This window comes from Ixodes scapularis, unplaced genomic scaffold (genome assembly GCF_016920785.2).
Source record: "Ixodes scapularis isolate PalLabHiFi unplaced genomic scaffold, ASM1692078v2 PGA_scaffold0__279_contigs__length_252992795, whole genome shotgun sequence".
NCBI lineage: Eukaryota > Metazoa > Arthropoda > Arachnida > Ixodida > Ixodidae > Ixodes > Ixodes scapularis.
The window spans coordinates 196,282,664-196,307,105 of NW_024609835.1; positions in this window are offsets into that span (position 1 = coordinate 196,282,664).

Genomic DNA, 24,442 nt, shown 5'->3' on the forward strand with positions numbered 1-24,442 from the left:
CCTACTATCGGAGCTTCGTTCGAGATTTTGCAAGGACTTCCGCACCGCTCACAAACCTCACGAAGGACGCCGAGAAGTTCGAATGGGCCGAGGAGCAGCAGCAGGCATTCAACGAGCTGAAGCGACGACTGCAGGCGCCTCCTGTTCTTGGACATTTCGACCAGGATGCGGAAACCGAGATTCACACGGATGCAAGTAACGCAGGACTTGGCGCGGTACTCGTTCAAGTACAAGAAGGCACCGAGCGAGTCATCGCCTACGCAAGTCGGAGATTGTCCAAGGCGGAGCGAAATTACTCCACGACTGAAAAAGAGTGCCTTGCGGTCGTCTGGGCGATCACGAGGATTCGTCCGTACTTATACGGAAGCCCGTTCCGCGTAGTCACAGACCACCATTCGCTCTGCTGGCTCGCGAACATCAAGAACCCGTCAGGACGCCTTGCGCGATGGAGTCTCCGACTACAAGAGTTCAACATGACCGTAGTCTACAAGTCAGGCCGGAAGCACAGTGACGCCAACTGCCTGTCCAGAGCTCCTGTCGGAACCACTTCCGACAGCAGCGACGACGATGACGAAGAGTGTTTCCTCGGCGCACTAAACAGCGACGACATGGCCCGACGTCAACGAGACGATCCTGAGCTGCGCGCACTAATGGAGCACCTGGAAGGGCGTGGGAGTGCCATACCACGTGTTTTTTCACAAGCCCTGCCGACCTTCGCCATTAGACAAGGTGTTCTCTACAAAGAGAACACCGGCAACAACAACTCGACGTGGCTGCTGGTAATCGCGACCGACCTTTGAGAGGAGATCTTCCAAGCCTGCCACGACGACCCGACGTCCGGACACCTTGGTTACAGCCGGGCACTGGCCCGTATTAGTCAAAAGTATTACTGGCCCAAGCTCCCCAAACCCGTCCACCTATACACACGATCATGCCATGAATGCCAGCGACGAAAGAAACCTCAAACGAGGCCGGCCGGACTCTTGCAGTCAATTCCTCCCCCAATGGCACCCTTCCAGCAGATCGGAATGGATCTACTTGGCCCTTTACCGATGTCCACGTCGGGAAATCGCTGGATCATCGTCGCCACAGATTATCTCACGCGGTACGCCGAAACGAAAGCCCTTCCTTCCGCAACTGCTGTGGAAGTTGCCAAGTTTTTCAATGAGTCCATCGTCCTCCGGCACGGCGCTCCAGAAGTTCTGATTACAGATCGCGGATCATCGTTCATGGCACAGCTGACCCAAGAAATTCTCCGACTCAGTCACACCAGCCATCGTCGTACAACTGCGTACCACCCGCAGACCAACGGGCTCACGGAGCGACTTAACAAGACAATCGCCGATATGATCTCTATGTATGTCGACGTAGAGCACAAGATGTGGGACGAGGTGCTGCCCTACGTCACGTTCGCCTACAGTACGGCGGTTCAAGAGACTACTGGATTCACAGCCTTCCAGCTGGTACATGGTCGGAAAGTAACGACCATGCTGGACGCGATGCTGCCTCATGAGCCAGCTGACAGCGAGAGCGACGACGCCCAGGCGGTTGCTCAACGCGCCGAAGAAGTCCGCCAGCTCGCCCGATTCATGATTCAAGACCAGCAACGCGTCGACGCTGGCCGCCACAACCTTCGTCGCAGGGACGTCCACTTCCAGCCCGGAGACAGGGTGTGGGTGTGGACGCCCATCCGTCGCCGCGGCCTCAGTGAACAACTGCTGAAACGGTACTTTGGACCATACAAGGTATTTCGTCGCCTCGGTGAGCTAAACTACGAGGTACATAAGGGATTCCGCCAAGCGAGCGGAGTCAGTTTTCGCCCCAGCGTTCGACTCTGCTGCTACGCCGACTTCGACGCCCGCGACGCTCTGTTAATATGTTTAGTACCCCTTTTGTTTTTGGCACAAGTTCGCCACATTAAACGTTTATTTCTTTCTGTTTAGTTATTGTTTTTTTTTTGGTCACCACCCGTGACAATACTCAATGTCAATTCGGCACGCCAGCTGCCCGAATGACCGATGTCGGCGACCGCACCGAAAAAAAGAAAACTCCGCTTTGTAAACTTCAATGCTAGGAGTATTGCAAAAAAGAGAGACCTACTAAATTCAACGGCATTGAAATTTGATCCACACGTCGCCTGAATTTCTGAAACTTGTTTAAATAACAGCATGAATGATGGTACAATAATTATGCAATTTTATAAAATTTATCGGCGCGACCATATCATCCGTGGGGGAGGCGTCGCCATTATCAAGAAATCTAACATTAAGCAGGTGGGTAGGGAGGCATCGTCGAGATGACGCTTCTTAATCATTCACGTTCATTGCACAGGTGCTGCTTCCTGCCGCTGCACCAAGATATGGTCGTCACCGAGCAAAATCAAGCGGCTGGTCATCGGTGCGGTTCGACGGTTCAGCCGATAACGCAGACACAAGTGTGACGGATCGGGACAGCTATTTTCTGTGGAATTTCAGTGGACATTTGGATTATCCATGGCCAGCATCAACAGTGAAAGCAGCTCCTCCAGCGCTGCTCGGCATTATAAAAGAGTGTCCTCAACTTGCACTTTTCCGTGGGCACGGGTGCATCATATACATTGCTGCCCGATTCCGAAATAATTGAGTGCTTATGTTTTAAACGCAGCTAGGAGAACAGTTTCTGCTTCATTGCGGTTGCCTACAAGCCCCAAAATATAGCCAATTAGTTATTTCGTAATATTTGGGATTATGCGTAATAATTTAAACATGAATAGCAAGAGTAAAATCATAGGCGATTTTAATTTACTTTGCTTGATTGGACCTTTTTTTTAAATCCTCAAAAAAACGTTTCGTTGTGTTGACATTCTTTCAGATCTATGTTTTGATTATAACCTAACTCAAATCGTTACCTAAAACACTCGTATTTAAGGCTCGACGGATATAGTGCGGGATTTGTTTTTGTTGGTGATCATTTTCTGAGCCACATGTGTATTATCGTCGTGTTAGATGGTATATCTGATAACGAAAGGTTTTGTGTTCTTTAAACCAAACTTTGCAGTGTCTGGTTACTTTGGAACAAATTTAAATTTTCAAATTTCAAATTTTTGTTCCAACTAAGGCTAAAATAATTTCACTTCAAATTTTTGTTCCAACTAAGGCTAAAATAATCGTAAAAAAAAACCTTACGATATTGCGAGAAATTTCTCACGAGAAATGTAAAATAAATGTCCATGCGCTGTTCACCTTAGAGAATAAATGGCATCGCGAAATTGCAAAAAAAAAAGAAACTAATACACATATTAATAAAATTAAGTTGGCACAGCTGAATACTAAACTTGGCTTCAAAGTTAGATCAGCTAAGCACACATGTCGCAATGTAACACTTCGCTCGTCCATTAAATCGTCACCTAACAAAGTCTGAAGTTACCTTAACCCTATAAATAAGTCACACCTAGAATCACTTTCAAATGATCAAGCCAATCTTGAAAAAACGTTAAAGGAGTATTTTGTTTTTATGTATTTACTACGAATAATTGTGACATACCTTCTTTTGTCTCTTGTTCAGTTCTGGCCAGATTGGGCTATGTAGTTGTAACGGTGAACTAGGTGTCTTTCAGCTTTTACTTAACCTCGATATTAAAAAGAGTGCTGGCTTTGACAATATAACCAATGAATTGGTAAAAAGGTATGCGGCCTGGATAGCGAAGTACCTCGTACTCATCTTTAGACATTTCCTCAACACAGGAGAAATTACCAAGGGATCGGAATCGGCTAAAGTTATTCCTATATATAAATCTGGAAACAAAAATTAGTTTACAAATTCCCGGCCTATATTTTTCATCTCAATTTGCTCTAGAATACTAGAGCATATTATCCTTTAACACGTTTAAACCTTTGAAGATCACAAGCGTGTAATAATCTCATTCCAGCTCAGCTTCAGGCGTCAGTTATCGCCGGTTGCACAGCTGACCAAAACCATTCATTACTTTTCTACTGTAATTACCAGCAGGGGCCTGGCTAACGGTATACTCTAGATCTATCGAAAACATTCGACACAGTATACCACGAAAACTACTATTTAAGTTAGAAACTATTCTGGGGGCAGCTAAATACTATGCAACAACGAAGCCGCTACTCCGTCCACGCCGATTGCCTTGGCTGTAGAGTTCCGGGTATCGTAGCCGGTTGCGGAGAGCGTTGCGGGACTGCAAAAAGGACCTACGAAAACTCCCTATTAAAAGAAAAACAAATAGAGGGGACGACTAAAGGGAAAGCGGAGAGGATGAATGGCCACAAAGGGTCCCCTAGTGACGACGACGGATCACCGGACGTGGACATTCCGATAACAATGTCCTTGGCATTGCGTGCCTACGGAATGGCCTATTAGTCAGTGACGTCGTCCGGTTTTTTTTATCCGCTCGCCTCTTCAGCGCCAGCTCGTGTTTTGGCGGTGATTGTGTATGTTGCATTCGCCCCTTTACGTGGGGATAGCCTTTCATTACGCTACATTTGTCTATTCTTTCCCCCTCTCTCTCTTCCGTTCCGCCTGCGCGTGCAATCTCGGCCTCGCCGCTTTGCCTTCGTTTGCGCTTTTCAAGAGCGTATAGCGTGAAATGCCGCGGTTAGTTGCCTGGAGTGCTGGCTCGGTGATTATCCCCAGTCACTGTGAGCGCGCCTTTTCTTTCCCTCATTATTTCGCGCGCGCTCTTTTTTGAATCACAGTAAATGTGAATAGCAATGAAAAAGTGTCTAAAGACCGATTCCAACTGGAGAGGTCTCTCAATCGATTTCGTGGCCGGTTATTAGATCCCAGAAGTGTCGGAGGATGTAGACTTCATCGCCCGTCGTACAGTCAGCGACTGCGTGTCAAAATATTTCCGTTCTTAATGCGATAGAAATAGAATTTCATCTATAAATGAAGCGAATAGGGGAATGAATTATGCGAGCGCAGATCGAGAACTTTTGTTGTAAATGATTGAGTGTGGTAATGCAGTGGCGCCGTAAATTCGATGACGGTAAGTTTCATTTCCATCAAATGGCACGCTAGGTTTTCATAGCTAGTGGACATAAGTACTTCTGAGAGTTTTGACGTCAAATCACACAACGATGGTCTAAATCATGTATTTTTTTATATTTATCTAAAAAAATGTGTAATACACGTTCCTGGGAGGAGTATTCATCTCACTTTTAAACCTGTAGGTAAGTTTCTTCCGGAAGTATAAACATTCGGAGCTCGATGCGTTAAGATTGCCAAAGTTTTGCTCTGATATCTTTGCGCAGCTGTCAATCCCCACCGAAGCATGCACGTAGTAAAATTTATCCAATTTATTGTGGGAAAGGCTGACAACTTGTAAGCATAATTTTAAAGTTACAATAAAAGTGTAAATGAGAAAAAAATAAACACGTAAACTAAACACGATTTAGAGGCACATTCAAAAATTATTTACCAACGAACGACCTAGATTAAACCGGAGAAACTATGTTAAAATTATTATCTTTCGGGATATTTTAAGAATTTACAAAAAAAATACTTATTTATAATGTGATTTCATTGTCAACGCAGAAATCCAGGTAATTTCTTGATAATTAACTAAAATTTCAGTTAATACTTAATAATAAGCTCCAGTTTAATTTATTTTTAGGCTCTCCTTAACTGTTTGCAGTGAGTTTAATTAACTTCAGACTGCCAAACATTGAGTTAGATATAATCTCTCACAAAAAACAAAATTGCAACAAACCTTCACTCCAAGTCAAGCTAGCTCCTCTTCGTTACATGAACTTTGCCGCAGGACGTCGGCTCCAAAAATACACTTTCTAGAACCACCCAAGGCTGTACAGCGTTGCTACTTTGTCTTAGGTAATGTGAAGTTATGCTCTCCTTAATACAACTTTAAATTTGTGTTGCTTGGTGTTGCCTGATAATACACTTCCCCCTCCACCCCCCCCCCCCCCCCGCTATTTGTTCAAAACGCATTCCAATCTAGTATTTCCGGAGTGCCGCAAAAGGCTGCCACCATGTTCATAAATAAAGTGGCACTTTTCCTTTTAATATTTATAAAGCAAACTACTAACTGTAGTTTATAACCTAAGTGGATCAAACTCTTTTATTTTTGTTTAAATTTGCGCTTTGCCAGGGACCAATATTACACCAACTCTATATCTAGGCGATAAGTATTTTTCACAGGAACGATTTCGCACGCACTTCGGGAAACACCTTAATGTATAGCTGAGTGCTTTTGCAAAGGACATGAGTTATATAAAGTATATATTTTACCCAAATATACAAAATATCATTCGGATCATCACCGTGTCAACGTAAATGAAAACAAGATGCAAAAATATTGTGGTTATCAACTTCTTTCTTTATTCCATTGCACAGTATGCATCGGTACATACATACTGTAAGCCGCTTTGTTTGCGTCACACAATGTTGAACACAAAGATACTGACCCTCCAGATACTACTACCCTTGCTTTCTTTTCGCGGTGAAAGACCTTCATCATGTCAGAGATTTGGACTTTACGATAATGTGCTGGGCGTACAGTTTTTCGTGAGTAAATGGCCAGGGAAGGGGAGGGGGATACTTAGGAGGCCACACAAAAAAACACGAATATAAAGCTAAGCTAGGTATACAGCGCGACACTGTTAGCGCGAACAAGCAATCGCCGGTTTTGCAGTTTTTCGTTTTGAAACTAAGAGATGGCATTCAAGTTATTATTGCTACGGAAAGAGCTCATTTAGTTCTATTATCTAAGCGAAAACATTTCGAGCTCGCTAATACTTTTTAGAAGTAAAATGCGAAAATGCGCCGATGTCGTGTTCGCACTAATAGTGTCGCGATGTGTGCCTTATAACTTTATGCAGCCGACTAGAGAGCAGCACCTTTGTACAGTCCAGTAAAAAATGTCTCCGTGGAGCCTGCGCTGTGCGGAATAGCCCTTATAACGAAGACCAGCTAACTCAAAATAAGTGAACATTTGTTGTTGTTTTTCTTCTTGGGAGTTCATATGTTCGTCAATGTTTTCCAATCACACGCTAATTATAGTATTTGCAAACGGCTAAAAAGAGTTTAAAACAATTCAAAGATGGATATTTTTTTAAAATATGTTAACCTGCAATTTTTCCACATTAAAAAAAAAGGGCTGCGATCCCGTTTATTTATCAAAACTACTATTATAGCTAATAAACAATTTTGAATATAGTCTCGAAATGCATTTAAAAATGCTCATTTGTTTATGTTTTACGGGATTATATGGTGCAGTTCGTCAATAAAACATTTTTGAATATCTCCAAAACTCGTTCATTTGACGTCTTTCGTTAAATATTTTTGCAGGGACTTTTTTTTTAACATTCTGATTACATAGTCTAAGCGTTTCATGAAATGTAAAGAAAAATTAAAGCAGACACTTAAGACTGCTTACGAGTAGGAACGCCAAAGCCTTCCTACACACCAGATTCGTACAAGCACCGCGCCACGTCTTCATATCGGACACGGCGCTCCGGCGGTGACATCATGCTCCCCCACTTCGCAGACGCAGCAAACTCCGCCTGCCCGACGCCTTCTGTGACAACGCATCTCGTTGATGCGCTTTTCTTTGTGTTTTATTTTTGTGAGGCGCGTTCGCTTTGACCTTGAGCGTCCCGCCGACTTCCGTGACAAAGCACGTGCGATGCTGTTCTTTTGGCAATCGGGGATTTAACTGCCGTTTCGCTACTACAGACGGTTACAGACAACGCCGGCTACGCTCCATGGGGCAGTTAACGCTTTTGCATTAAAATTATCACAAAGTGCATGCTTCGGTGTGAAATCGACTGCTGGACAAAATTCCATAGTAGAACCTTGGCAACCTCGACGTCTCGAGCTTCAAATCGCATATCTTCGGAAGAAAATAAGACACGGCATTCACATATAGCTGGATGGTCCTGCCAAAAAACATGGCGTTTACATATAGTAGGATGGTCCTGCCGAAAAACATGGCGTTCACTTGTAATTTTACATAAATAAAAAGTAAAAGCGACCAGGACCATCATTGTGAGATGTGACGTAGAAACACAGTTCTACATGGTGTTGGCAGAGGAATAGCTCGAAAAAAAAAAAAAAACGACCACCCTAAAAAGCAGGCGATATTTGCCATTGTAATGTTTAAGCATTACAAAATATGAGCAAGCTAATAATAACTGTATGAAGGGGCGCGCTCCATGATTGCTGAAGTCTATCTTATACGCCTACTGCTTATTGGTTTTCTGTTTAACTAACGGGGAATTTCTTCGGTGAATCACAGGCAACTCATGAGTTATTTTCTGTCGGTATCTCTTTGGGAGTAGAACCACGCGGTCGCATCTACCCCAAAACAGTCGCAATCAAGGGCATTTTTGTATTGCACAAAATTCTCGAAGGGATTACTACAAAACATATATGTTGCAGTAGGAAAAAAATTAATAAGTTACTCCCGTCTCTCCCGCCGTTGTTTTAATGCAAATAAGTTTAGGGCTACCATTTTATAAAGAAATGTGTAATAAAAAGTGAAAAAGCCACCCTGCAGGGGCCACCTGTGAAATGAGGATTTTGGAGAGCGGCGTCTTTACAGACCCCGAGCCCCGCTGGGGGCGCCTGCACCTCAGGGTCTAGGTGCTTGGTGAGTAGCGTCACCACGGACCCCAGCAACGTGGGCCGCCATACCAGCACGTGGGAAGCACCTACTTTAGTTGGTGCTTGGTTAGTGGCGTCACTACGGATCCCGAAACATGTGGATTCGCCCACCCACGCCTCGCGGTGCGTGGCTTAACCCGTGTCCGGGGAAAAGGGGACCCTGGTGGTTGAGCTGAGGCCGGGGATGTTTGGACCCTTCGGGGTCCCCCGGGAAAGGCAATACAGCGCTTCGGCCCTGCTTCTCGTAGACGGGTACCCTAGCTTGGCCCGACCGAAATGATTCAGTCAGTCACCTCTTCACCCTGTTCTTCCTTCTTTCACTTTTCCTTCCACCTCCTTTTTCTTTTCTCCTACACCCTCTTCCTTCCTTTTTCACCTCCTTAATCGGCAAGGGCAAATCTTGAGTGAAAACAGGACCTGTCCCCGCAACGACACTAGGGTATAGTGCCAGGGGCAGCACTGGTAGAGTAATTGTGACAGCCAAGCTTTTCTTGCTATGACACATTACCTACCCCCTTTTTGGGCTCCGTGGTGGGCGGTGCACCCGGGCACTGAATTTTCTCTCCCATCTCTATGGGTCTGCACAAAAAATCCTTTTTTGATCGGCCCCGAAAAGGGGTCGCACCAAAGCTTCTACCTCGCACATGACACATCCTACTCCACCTAGATTCCCGAAATTCTTGGTAATCCACTATGAAAGCGATAACCACTCTCGAAAATGACTCCATGTCTTGTTGCAAAAGCGCTCGGGAGTGTGGTTTGAAAGAATTTCAAGGCTAGAAAGCTGGCATCTTGCGAGTTACTTGTAGAAATTGAGACCAGCCACCAGAGTTTTGTGCTCCTTGCGCTCAACTGTGTCTCGGACTACATGTTTACAGTGACACGCCACAAGATATTGAACACCATTCAAGGAGTCGTCTCGGCGGACGACCTTTTGGACCAGTGTTGCGGAATGGGCACCCCCATTCCATTCCAATTCCATTCGGGGGAATTAGAGTTTTCGATAATTCAATTCCTTTCAATTCCTAGGAATGGAGAAACTGAGCCCATTCCCACTCCTTTAATGGCTGAATCGTTCCATTCCATTCCTTTAATTCCTAAACGTAAAAATTGGCACTTGACAGCTACATTTTGTTGCCGGCATAAGCAGCATAATGCTGATATTATCAATAGCAGAGACAACTGCAAAAAAAAAAAAATCCTGAATTCCTCGAAAAAGCATTGATTTTTACTAAAGGATCGCTGGTGGCAGAAAGTGCTTATTTACAATGTACTGCAAACATTGAGAAAGACCCTTGATATGTCGATGCTTGTTTAAGACGTCGGTCTCGCGACTACGTGGCTCGTAACAAACAGCAAAACTTAAATCCACTCATTTTCTTTCATCTCTTTTAACTTTTTTTGCATTTGACGTTTAAGACATACGCGGCCAGCGTGTTTGTTTGATAAGACCATAAAAATATCCAGTTCGTGTGTGGCGCAGGAATAAGCTATATTACTGTGCTCTTCAAATACAGTAACACGGCTTGTACACTGCTGGAAGCGACTCCATGCACAGCGGCGAGAACACGTCCTCTGACAAAGTGCAACCTCTGCGGCGCAGCACGAGGGACCGTATAGACCATGTCACAAAACCTGCTTTAAAACGCGTAAGTTCACGCTTGCTTTACGAATCTGGATATTTCTTATCATATTCAATTCAATTTTTGGCTGGTTCGCCTGCCCTTTTCCACCCTTCGCATACTCATTCTCGTGTTTCCTCTTCAGACGGCGAATAAAGTTCGATGATATACGCCGACTGCACCGTGTATAGTTTCGTTGCACAACTTTCAGCGTGCAGCTTGTTTATTTTCTTGGCGACTGATGTAGAAAAATATGTTCTACGATGCCGTGACTCGACCTGTATTTATCCTGTCTTCTCGTCCGAATTGTGATGTTCCTCTTCACGCTGTTTAAGTGGCGGGTTCAGGCAGCAGACGGTACCAACCGATTCATTCTTCTACCTCGGTGTCGGTTGTTCGCGTTATGGCGACGGGTCGGGAAGTCAGCGTTGACAAAGCTCTTCACATTAAGATACAATTAACGGGGTAATACCGCACCGTTCGAATTTACATTCCCCGTGTTCCCTCAACAACACCGTCCAACTGACTTCTCACCGCCTCAAATAGGGTCCAGGACAAGGAGCACCAATGCAGACCGGACAGCCGAGACGCGCGGAAGCCAAAACCTCAGTGGTAGGGTGACCACTTTCCTGATAGTCAAATGCGGGACACGCTGACCGGAGGGGGGGGGGGGGGGTGTTTACAACTGCGGCATCTAAGAAGGATACATTAGAGGTAATGTATTACCACGCACACCACTGAATGTGGCTGAAAGCATACTGCATTGCTGCCATTAAGCTCAGATAACTTTCACACTAATGTTAATGACAAGCTATTAAATGTGTCTAAGTTTAAAATATCAAAATTGACTGCAACAAAGCTCAATGCATCAAAAGTAAAAAAAAAAAAAAATAGTAAACCTTCTTTCGGCTTGGGTTTAGGCTAGTTGGCCCCAGAGTGTCGAACCGATATTTTTATTGGTTCGGTTCGGGTTCGGGTTCACGGCTTTCGGTTCAGTTCCGGTTCAGTTCCGGGGCGCAAAAAATAACGGTTCAAACTGGTTCGAACCGGTTCGAACCGGTTTGAACCGCTAAATTGAGAATATATTTTCCGCGTTGTTCTGTCAATAGGCGCTACTTAGGCCGTGAAACTAACTGCTGTAAACGATCTGATTTTTGCGAGGACCTATTTTTGAGAATTTCGCGAATCGCCTACAATTCGCGAAAAATTGGTCCCGCGAACAATTTCGGTAAAATGTGAACAGATTGAAATTTATATTGAGATTCCACCGCGTCGAGAAAATTACAACCCGCGAATTATTCCAAAACTTCAGCTGTGACCTAAATCGCGAAATATTGAGCCCACGAAAAATAAGTCGTTTACAGTATATAGTTTTCTTTTTTTTTATCGTTTGTTCAATTCAGTTTTATTTTCAGGTACCAAAATGATAAAATTCTGTTATTTATTCCTACGCAACAAGGAAAATCTACGTTAACATACAAAACGTCGTGTTTATACGACTCAGCATCCCTTCGTTTACCAGAGTCACATATATTGTACCTGAATCGAAATGTTTTCGCGAAGTGAAGTAGGTTGCCTAAAATACCCGTGATTGGTACAACTTTGTATCGCAGTATTAGATGTTGAATCGTGGTTTTGCCCCTGAACTAAGGAATTAATTACAGTGAATACAATCATGAAATGGGCACCTCGTCGCCATATATACCATAAAATGTGTTTTACGGAATACGTTTCACAATATATATATGACGACGAGACGACTGAGCTTAAGGGAATATAATTTTCAAAATGTCACGAAAGTCACGGGACAAGTCCTTCCAGTCTATATTTTATAGAAACACTAAGCGACAATCGCAATGCTTGTTTTTCTAACTAGCATTGTTTACTCTCAGCACCATGATGCGGGTGACGAATCATGCGAAAAGGAGTGGCTGAAATTTTTCACTCTAACCTATGAGCACCTTAGTACTGAGATCGAATCTGACCTAAAACAGTGCTTACCCATGCGAACATTTTCTATATTGGATAAACTGGCATAGCCTGGTTCTGAGGTTTGCTCTTGACAAAATGCCGGTCAATTTAATTTGCAAATAAGCATCACCCTCGCTAATTGATGATTTTTGTTAAATAGAACAAAGTGGTATTTCATGCTCTGCTCAATTCGGAAGCTACTTAATTGGACACTTTCTGAGAGTTTAGGTGTGCAATCGTCATAGTTCCACCATTCGTTCCAGTAAAAAAAGGCGATAATAAAAACGCATAAAAAACGCGATAATAAACTTCTATATATTTGAGAAGTTATATATGCGTGAGGAACACATATAGTTATTTAAATTAGCTTCAAAATAAAAAAAAAACATTATTTAAAGCTTTTCAAAATCACCTATAACGTGTCTATAGAGGATACAAGCGCCGAAAAATATTTGCAGAACATCTTTCAGATAATTTAAAGGCGCATTTACTTATATATCTTTGAGGTGAGGATCTTCTATTTATGCTGCCAAATCTTCAGACAGGAATTAAGTATATTTTTATTATCATCGATAAATTTGACTTTATGAAATTCACATAACCGCCTGAGACCGACACGGAAGGACGATACTCGAAAATACGCCAGCTGTTGTGTCTTTGGCAACGTGCTTTTGTTAGCTGTTTTGCAGTGTAAAATAGTGGGTTGCAAGGTATGCCAAAAAACACTGTGGTCGCATGATATATTGGAAGGCAAATACACGAAATGTGCAGAAATAAGGAGATGACACGAAATTTTTTCTAAATAATCCCTTACACAACGCTTTACTGCAAAAAGAAATGCAAAGAAATGCATAAAATGATATTCCTAATTAAACATAGATTCCGCGCAGGGCAAACGAAGATTTTTTTAGAATCCTAATATAAATCACTTTTGGACATCAGCTTGCCTCAGCTCGAAACGTCGCGAGATACTACCTCGGGAGGCTAATGTTATCTCAGGTTTCACGTGCACTTGTTTTGAGACCTTACTTCACGACTCTGTTCTTTATCAGTCATGTGCTCCAACATTTCATTAGGCTGCCGTATATCATCGCGAGACTGCTATAAATACTACACAACTTTACACATTCGACGTCTACTGCTGGTGTTGCGAACGTCGCACTTCACCAGAAAGCTGAAGTATTTAACATGGTTTGCACGTGACGTAATCGCACTAGATACTGGTTGTCATTGCGAGTTGTTCCTGCTGAGAAAATCAAATCCGGTTTGGCAAAATGCACGCTGCAAAAGTTTCGCTCTCAGTGCAAGCTATGTATTTGAGAGGCACACATTTTTCTTGTTGATACATCATCGTTAGGCACGGCGCGAGTATCTGGCACGACGAAAACGTGCTTTCTGGCAAGAGTGTTTTTACAAATAAAAGTTGTGCCAACTACCCATCTGTCACTATCGTTTCCAGGCCACGCTTTCTAGTCTGCGCCGAAAATGTGGGGCAGAGGAATCTTTTCGACACAGTAGGCTCTAAAACTAACCCTCCCCACTCACTTTTTTTTTAGTTGCTCCTCAAGATACTTTTTATTCCTCAGGGATTGCCTGCTCCGTACTGAGTAGTGTTCACTCGACAATTATATTTGTGTCACTTGTTAACAGTAATTCTTCCTTGCTTTAACTTTGCACCAAACTGGGAAGGTTAAGCAAAATACAGGGCGGTCGAAACTTGGAGAACTTGAGAACGACACTCCTGTGAGACTTAGAGCGGCTGCCAACGTTCGGCTATCCCCGTGAGGGCACTAGGATCTTTCTTTTCAGGTATCCCTCCCGTGCACACTAATAGTTCCATGTAACGTCGGACTAATACGTCACATTTAGACCCTTTAACACTTCTATTCTCGGGACAACTTTCTGAGGCAGTTCAGCAATAACGAAAACATGTTTGGGAGCCTCAATGGTGCGCATACATGTAAAATAGATCGTGCACCATTTTTTTTTTACCTTAAGTTCAATAAATACCGCTAAGTTGTAATCCTTGACCTTGATAACTTGCAAAAGCATCCATTAGTTTGCCCCTCCGCGAAATGGCAGACAGTCGAAAGAAAGAAATGAAACAGCTTTCCCCTCCTCAACTCACAATTAGAACTATAGAACTATCAGCCACGTGATCTGATCCTAATATATACACCGTCAGTGTTTATCATAGTCATACGCAGGGTTGGCAAAGCAGAGAGCATGGGCTGATCTTCAGATATAATTTTAGTGGGGCTATAATGCCCGAGCCCCACTAAAGCGACAAACAGAAACAATCGACAGCGGCTAGCCTTAAACCAGAGTATTTCGCGATTTGACAGGCTTTGTAGAATAAAGAAGGCTATGCCAAAACACGAGTATCCTTCGCACGATGGTATCATTTGCAGGCTTGTAAACACTCGTGCAACCTTCGCGAGCACCGAACAACTCAAAGCCGTATAAAGGTACCATCGCGAACATGCTGCATGTGTCTGAGGCTTGTCGCTTTCGTTTGTTTCTGTTTCTAGCTCTAGTGGGACTCGGGCCCATCATAATCTTTGAGTTGAACACGAGCCGTTACCTGAATGTTTGGCGATACTGGTTGTCATGAACCAGAGCATTTGACTCGGGATCATGACAATCGGGTACATCATGGCGTCACGTGACTCTCAGTGCGAAGTTGCGATGTAATGTGACGTCACGGTATCAACAACGTTAATAGATCTAGCGACGTCCTCAATTCGAATCGACTTAACGCGGTGAGTCACGTGCCGTCACGGGGTCACGTGATGTGACACTACTTGACAGCATGTCTTGACATCATGACGTCACGTGACGATGTGACACATGGCTAATCATAGTGACAATAAGAAAGCGCCGCAAAAAACCAGGATTTATTATACATTGCAATTCTGTACATGACGATTTGATCAATACGTAGAGGAATACACGTGCCAATTTTTTATTCCCAAATAATAAATTTGTAATACTAACAAAAAAAAATACCGTGAACCGTTCTGAACCGGTTACCGTTATATTTTTTTCCGGTTCAGTTCCGGTTCAGTTCCAAGATGGCGGCGAAGATTTCGGTTCGGTTCAGTTCCGGTTCGGCTAAAAATAACGGTTCTGTTCCGGTTTTCGGTTCGGTTCGGTTCCGGTTCGACACCCTGGTTGGCCCACCCTGAATTAAAAGGACAAAATCACGATAAAAACGAGGACAGTAATTAGGCGGAGAACTGTTCCAGCTGGTTGACGTTATACATGTCCGGTCGTGTTTGTTCCTCTTCGTATAGTTCGTGATTTCTGAACTGTTTTCGCCATCATGTAAAACCAGGACAATGAAGACTCGAAGACGACAGGACAGGCGCTACCTCTTCACTAAGAAATAGTTCGCATCAAACCTTTCGCATTGAGACATTTTAATTTGAAAATAATTGCAATAATTTACATTTCATATTTTGGCTAGCAATTTCCCCTTTCAGTGCTTTTCCACCAGGGGGAGAGGCACAACAGCAGATGCGCGTTGATCTCCTGCAAGAATGACGGTTGCTTCCCGCAATGGTAGGATAGTAAATAGCGCACCATCGCAATTTATACGATTAGGAAATTGTAGTAGACCGTTCCCGCAGCCCGCTAAGCACCCGGATAGCGCTCCGTAATCCGCCACAAGACTTTGAACTATGCAGACAAGGCTAGCGGCGCTCATGCGCAGCTGCGACGTTTTCTTCGGGGATACCGTAGCGGAGGAGAAAAGCGATCTACTACAACTCCCTATTACCAGAGGACTCCTCGCTTCCCCGCGCCGCTTCGTTCGGCAGCGCCATGAGATAAATTGTGAGTTTTACGACAGCGTGAAATGCGGGACATTTTGAACATTTCTGGATTATCTTGCGGGACGCGGGACACAAGCCCTCAATACGGGACAGTCCCGCGAGTCGCGGGACGGGTGGTCACCTTACTCAGTGGCGGCTAGCATCCAGCTCTCCTTCTCAGTTGCCCTCACAGCAACGGTCGCGCCTCGTCTGGCGCAGGACGATCTTTCTGCAGGTCTAGTCAGTTCGATCACACCAAAAGCGGTGACGATAGTCTACTTCACCTTACGATGGACCTCAACAGACAGCACGAGAGCCATCGAAACCAATCCAGTTCTTTCTGAGTGTCGCGTGACCCTGCAGTACCGCTCACGGTGCTGGATTGCCTAGGGTGACTCGTAGCGCCCGCAGCGGTCCATGGCAAGGTGAAACGAAGTATGCAGACACTAAAGTCAAAGGAAATGAGGGGGAATCCGCTAGCTTGCTTGTAATCACAGCCCACTAAAACATATAATACAGAAAACAGGCATCGGAACAAAGACCAAGTAATATTCGGACTTACACTACAAATGCAGTATAAAAAAACAAGGCTCGGAGCAAAGCGCAAGAGAAGAGAGAAGTGAATCTCGCTTTGGTCTTAATGCCCGAAGCAAACCCACATTTCGCACTTCAAAGGAGTGCGCACGAATGAACGTGGAAGGCAGCTGGGTTGGCTGCCTGCTAAACAACGCGCCTCGAACTATAAGAAAAAAATACCTGATCATCTTTCGACGGCGCCCAAATCAACGATCGAGTTATCAGAGCTCTGCGAATTATGAGTCGCTTCCGCTCCCAGATCTCAGTCTGTGCTCGCGCGTGCATTCTACAAACCGTCGCGACAACAACAAAAAAAAGCATAATAAGATGGACGATGAGGAGTTGTGCATGGCGGTTTCTTTCTTTGGCGCTCCCTTTTCTTTTTCTTGGTGCTTGGTTTCTTGTTTTGCTCTCGTGTAACGCCATCGAAGCCCGATGCCTGCGCGTCCGTGAAAGGCGTCACCTTACCCCCTTTCCCCCTTTGCTCTTTGCTTTGACGCTTGTTTTTTGTATTGCATATTTTTTTTTTGGCGTATAAGTCTTTTAGGGCTCCACGCGGGCTAGCAGTTTCCCGCTCATTTTATTTCTGAGCACAACTGACTCGCTGACTGGCTCGGTTTAGCTAACCGTAAACACTAAAGAAAAAGGAAATACCGTGCCCATTCCATTCCCATTCCATTCCGAGCAAAAGGCACCTCATTCCATTCAGATTCCATTCCCCTCAACGTTGCCGGCATTCCATTCCCATTCCATTCCGGGGTCGTGAAAATGCGGAATGATTCCGGAATCATTCCAACTCCGGAGTGGCAACTCCGCAACACTGTTCTGGACACGTCTGAAAGCGAAGTAGTGGAGGGCCTTTCTGGACCAGGGGGTTGTAGCTGCAAGGCGCATCTCCTTCCGTCGTGACGGCCAAGAGCTGAAGACGAGGCACATCGTGCTTACCTTTGAGTCCACCACAATTCCCGAGTTTGTGAAAGCTGGATACCTACTGCAGAGTTCGTCCTTACGTTCTAAACCCTAGAAGGTGCTTCAACTGCCAAAGATTGGTACACGGCTCACAGAACTGCCGTGGCAACGGCATATGTGCTAAGTTCGAAAAACTGACCACGCAGCAGACTCTTGCCCCTACGACGCACTCTGTGTAAATTGCGAAGAGCCCCAAGCCGCTGACTCCAGATCGTGTGAGAGGTGGAAAGATGAGAAGGAAATTCTTACCCATTGAAGTGAAAAAAAACTCTCATACCCTGAGGCGCGTCGCCGCTTCGCGTTTTTGCGCAAAGGGGGCTTTGCGCAGGTGGTTCAGCGGGGACCGGCGCCACGGAAGGCTTCAGTGGCAACCCAGACGTCCTTCCCGGATGCCAGGAAGCCACTGCAGTCCCCAACACCCCAGCTGAAGCTTCAGCTTCCAGGACACTCACTCTCGGCTGGTAGGTCTACATCCTCCAGAGAGAGTCCTACCGCTTCCATGGGGCAACAGCCTGTGTCTCTCATGTAGAGGGTTCACAGGCTGTTTCTCCTACCCAAAATGGCTTGGCCGTGTCTGCACCTGTCAGTGCTTTGCGGTCTTCTTCCAACAAGAGGGGACCACGCTTCCGACCGAATTCTTCGGAGGGAGCACCCTCATCGAAGGAGCGGCACGATTCTTGTGCCCCTTCTCCAGCACCCAAGGCGCAGAAACCAGGCGGGCTTGGGTGACTGCCTGGCCAGTATCTCTGCTCCTCCGGCTGGTGGAGGTCCGGGCCGGGGTTTTCCACCTCGTGCCCAGAGCCTCCCTAAACGGGCAAGAACAGTCTCCGACCAGGAGGTAGAACCAATGGAGGAGGGTGCCGAACCATCCACTCGTGTGTCTGACCCAGACGGCATGGAGTGACAGGTCAAAAAGAGCAAGCACAAGAGTAGAAAACCAATTGTTCCACCAAAGTGACAATTATACTCCACAAGGCTGGTGCGCTCTCTCAACAGGAACATAATCCTGCACCCTCAGTCGCTACACTGACCTCACGACACGAAGATACCTTGTTCATTCCTGTTGCTCCACCTACTCCTAGAGACCAGCGGAGACAGAGGAGTAACGGCGACTCCTTTGCCAGTGGCCTCGGCCCGAAGTCTCGACGCCCTTGGAGGTCAGAGGGGGCAGCTTCGTATGGACCAACCAGACGACTGCTGGCGACTACCTGACCTGGGGCTTTATTTTTATTTTTTTTTCCCGAAAGTTGGGCCACACCTACCTTCTTGCAGACTAATTAAATCATCATTCATGTCCATTTCCAGATGTTATGTAATTTACTTCCGGTGACTGCCTTAGTTTCGCTCTAGCAACAATTACAGAAAGGTTTTGACTTTCTGATGAAAAGCAGACTGCCTAACGTTAATCGTGTCTGTTTTTTTTACAATGGAACTGCCATGGACGTTTTTCCAAATATAATGACATCACCTTTTTATTAAATGAACACCGCCCTCCTGCCTTTTGTTTGCAGGAGACGGACCTTAAAGAAAGTCACTCAACTGTGCTTAGACACTCCAAATTGTTCACAAAAGATAGGTTAAACGCGTCCGCGGCTTCCGGTGGTGTTGCAGTGGTTGTCCAACGCATGGCCTCGTCCACTGAAGTGGCTTTGCAAACCTCTCTCGAGGCTGTGGCTCTCCGCACGCTGTTGGACAGCGTGATTACCGTCTGCTCAGCGTAGATCAACCCGGCTGCAGTACGAGAACTAGATGAACTAATTAGCCACCTACCGGTGCCTTACATTATTTTAGGTGATTTCAATGTACACAATCCTTTGTGGGGAAGATGTAGAAGTGATTCTTGAGGGGCACTCGTTGAAGACTTACTTATTTCGACAGGACTGTGCCTGCTAAGCACAAAAGAAGCCCCTCATTTTAGTTCAGCAATTTGTAGTTTTGCTTCCTTTGATCTTTCGTTTTTTTTTCATCCTCCGTTGTATCCCCTGATTTTCTAGGGGATCATTCCAAATTTATATGGGAGTGACCCCTTTCCACTCATTTTAGAGCTCAACTATCCTCCTGCTAGCCTTTTAACACGTAAACCTCGTTGAAAGCTTGAAAGGCCTGACTGGTCAACCTTTACAGAAGACTCACTTATAGCATGTTCATCCCTTGATGGTTTTTTCATCGACGATGTCACTGAGCACATAACTCAGCACCAGACTTGTACGTAATCCGTTACAAGTAACGAAATTACTTGTAATCCCTTACATTCATCAGTAATTTAGTAACGGAATAATTACATATTTTCTAGAGTAATTTTAAAGTAATTCCCTTACATTTTTGACGTAACGGATTCCTTGTAATCCGTTACATTTTTTGTCAGAACCAACCTCCCCCCCCCCCCCCGCCCCCATTATAAATAAAGATTTTTTTTTTTTTTTGTAAAGTCGAACGCAGTGACACTGTCACGCGAATCGACTAGCGTAAAGGGAGGCTTGGCACTCTTCAGTTCCGCAAAGCCTCTTTTTGCAACACCAAGCCCCTGAATCTATCTCTCTCTAAGACCCTGACATCAATGTCAAAAAAATCCAAATGAACAATTCACGAAAAGAAAAAAAAAAAGGGGGGGGGGGCAAGTTATTTCCGCTTCTTTTCTTAGTCCCTTTGTCTTTTCTTTGCGATCGAAGCCGGGGAGAGGAGGACAACAAGTGATTGTGCGCCTCTTCGAGAAGCTCGAGGCGGTAAGTGCACTGAAAAGAATTAACAATGTCCTTCTTGGTTATAGTGACTACGACCATTTTCATAATGTCACAACAGGAGACAACGCTCCGTCTACCCTACCCTTTTTGTGGATCAGCTTTTTGCGAGCATTTAGAATATGGTAACAGTCTTCCTTTGTTCTTCTTGTTTTGCCCCAGCAGGACGCATCTTATCTCAAGCAGATATTTTTACAAATATAACATAATGGTGGCTGACGTAGACTTGATATTCTGGGCTTTTTAGCTGCCCGTGGTCCAACAGACGTCTATCTGGAGAATACCGGAGTAAACTGCAGTCGGTTCGTGCTCCGTGCGTTTTTGAACGGCACCAAGAAAGGTACACACGGCAAACGTGCGTTTACATTTCCCTGTTTTAACCGACGTTCTAATTAATTGTTGTTATGAGTGTCCTTTTTCTTTTATAACTTATATTTATGTACTGGAAACTTTTTTTTATTCACCAACGTCTCAAGTGAGGCTCGAACTGTTCAGAACCAAAGGAAGAAGAATATCGAGTCAAACCTTATTTATTATTTAATTATCACCTTACTGTTACAACTATGTTTTGCTATTGATGACTCCTACAGCTTCGCGATTTAGAGAATGGAGAATTTTAGTAGATCGGTCCGATGACTCCGATAACAATATCCGATACTTCGCCGCCGTCTTTGCGTATGCATCATATCGTTATCGGGTACCGTTATCGGGGGTATGGGAGGTATCAGAAGGATCTACTAAATCTCTCAAATAGCAGGCAAAGGCTGCAACGACGAAGCTTTGCTCTACATTCGCGAGGAAAATAGTACTTCCCTTGCTTCGCTGAAAAAGCTCAATGCAGAGCATGAAGCATTCGTGAGGAACAATATGACGCTCCCATCCAGTGCCTCAGCTCAAATTGTGTTCAGCGTAGCAGTCGACATATTGAGTAAGAGATAATGCAAAATGTCTGACGAGACATATAAGAGCCAGCTGTTGCTCAAAATAATCAAGGTCATTAAAAGGAACAGGTGGCAAGAATAAGAACTTGAATAACCCTCTTCCCTTTGTTTCTTACTTGATAACAATAATGTTAAAAGTAACGCCACGAAAGTAACGGATTACTTTTTCGGGTAACGGTCAGTTACTTTCATGGGAGGGTAATTGTAATTGTAATAAATTACAATTTAGCCTCGAGTAATTGTAAATGTAATTCCTTACTATTTTTCAGTAACGTGTTCAAGTCTGCTCAGCACATCTTGCAGGCCGCTATGCTTGCCATTCCCATGACATCCTCACATTTTGCAAAAAGGCCAGAGCCGTGGTGGAATGAGGACTGCCGCCAGGCAAAGGAAGGAGAGAATCGTGCATGGGGGTATTATCTGGCGTTACCCCATAACAAATAACCTGGTCGGCCTTAAGAAAAAGAAACGCGCCAGCGAGGTATGTCCTATGGCAAGCCAAGCGGCAAAGCTTTAGAGGGCATGCTTCTTCAATTAATAGCAGTGCATCCTCGAAGGATGTTTGGGACAGTGTGCATAAAATTAAAGGCTCCTACCGTGTATTTTTTGTCCCACTCCTGAACCGAAGCGGAGTATGCCCTGCCAGCCTAGAAGAACAGGCGAATGTTCTTGTTGAGCATTTCTAATTTGTTTTAAGTTCTCAACATTATACTTGGTCATTTCAGAGACAGAAGCTACAGGCAGAGAAAAATGCACCTCCTTTGTCAGGTGGCTTGCAAGAGCCCTATAATTCACTATTTACACTTTTTTTAGCTACAGATGGTACTTCAATTGTCCAAACAGACGGCTCCTGGGACAGACAACATTCATTACAAAATGCTTCAGCACCTCTATTCATCAACTCTTGAGCTTTTTTTATATTTCTTCAACTGACTTTGGCTCGAAGGTTGCTTCCCCTCGTCTTGGAAGGTGGCTATCATAATTCCCCCGCTGAAGCCAGGAAAGGATCCTGTCTCTACGACTAGCTTTTTTTATAATATCCGTCACGAGTTGTTTTTCAAAAAATACTAGAAAGGATGATAAAAAAAGTGTTATATATTATTTAGAAAGAAACAAGCTACTTAACCGTTACTAGTGTGGTTTTCGCTCAGCTCGATCGACGGTTGACCATCTCGACCGCTTCGATACTGCTGTGCGAGAGGCCTTTGTAAATAGACAGCATTGCTTTTCTGTCTTTTTTTTAATTTGGAAAAGACATTTGATACAATCTGGCGCTACGTTGTATTGCCGGAGTTTTTCAACATTGGTCTTCGGGGCAGAATGCTAGGTGACATAGCTACCTCTGGAATCTTACTTTTCGTGTGGATCTTGGGGCAGCTCTTTCTAAAGAATTCTCGCAAGAGAATGGAGTCCCACAAGGCGATGTGCTTAGCGTCACACGTTTTACCGTAAAAATGAATTCCATTGCTCATATTATACCCCCATGTATTCAGTATTCGCTCTATGTTGATGCTGTACAAATTTCAGTCTTATCTTGGTATTCGTCCATCTGTGAACGTCGACTTCAACTGGCGATCAACAATTTGTTCAAATGGGGGTATATAGGTATAGCCTCATGTTCGTGGTCAGGAAAGATCAAAACCAAAAAACACAGCGCAGCTGAAAACAAAAAAGTGCAAATCACTTGTCTTCCGGCTCTATTTGTAGCATCCAGATAAATCTAAGTCTTTGTCCCCGCCATCTATCAGTGTTGTGACTAGGGATGTCGCGAACCTAATGATGTTCGGGTTCGACACGGCTCGACTTTTCCGAACCATCTAACTCAAGGTTTGAAAGAGGCTCGTCTTATTTTAACTTTTGTGCGTACTGAAAAAAAGAAAGAAGGTTAAACTACTTGACGCAAACTAGCGGAAGAAAAGTGGCATGTTTGTTGTGTTTATTGTTTAATTGTTTCACACCAATAATTCAACTGAAAGGTAAAATGTACAACGTTCGTTTTTATACTGCGTAAAAATCGATAATTTTTTTTCTAAATTATGAAACAAACTACCGTAATAACTATATGTTTTCCAAACTTTAAATGCTTGTCTAGAAGTCGGACATCACTGTCCAACATTCAAAGTTTGTCGCGCTTGGTCATGGAGGTTCGCAAATTTCGATAGAATATCAGGAAATTCAATGCGTGACAATCCACACAATGACCCCGTGAATTTCCCGGTCTTGGACGAGGACAGCGTGACCGGTGTCTCAATACACGAGGATTTGACACCCGCACGCCTTCCCGAGAAAGTCCTCCTAAGACTCGTTTGATTGGATGCCAAATCATTGCATAAGTCGCAATCCGGAACACGTAGTATATGGCACAGCATTCTCCCTGAAGAAGGTATTTTCCCGCTAGTGCTCCTCTGAAGCTTAACACGCGGCTTGGAACTTCGAGCTTACTTTGATCAGAGCGAGCACGCCAATACCGAAAGACATGGGTTAAACACGTATCTTCCCCGAAAAGAGAAAAAAAGAGCTCATTAGTACGTCACACATGACCAGACAAAGTCGGCCAGTAAGCCATATAATCTCAAAACACGATACGGAGTAATTGAAACCATACAGTTTGGGATATTGGTGGCAGCGGGTTAATGATGCACTGAAACATGATCCAGACTTTTCCTGTTTGGTAAGCCCCAGACGAACTCCCAAATCTGGGTGAGCAAACATTGAGATTTATGTCTTGCAGTATTTTCATTTTCATGCGAAGAGTTCGGCATAATGAGTCAAGTAGGCACAGTGTTGTTGGCGCTACCGAAAAAAAAGTAACAAAATACGTTACTCATTAATTTATTTAGTTATTTATTTATTTACTCTGAATACCCAAACGTTACAGACAGGGTGGGTAAAAGGGTTTAACAACTTATGCAAGCAAAAAGTATACAGGATACAATATATGATTATAAATGCCAGATTTTATCTGGTTGGTGAGTGCGATGGAAGGGATGTTGGAGGGTAGGTGGTCCCAGTCGCTGCAAAGGGGGGGGGGGGGGGGGGGGGTGAAGGAACAAAAATGCATTCTGTTTCGACTGTCGGGCACGCCTTCCCTGAAATTATGGTCGTCGTGGGAAGCGATGTTTATAGGCGGCTAGAAAAGTATGTCACTGAGAATCGGGACAAAGTGGTAGATTTTGGGAAAA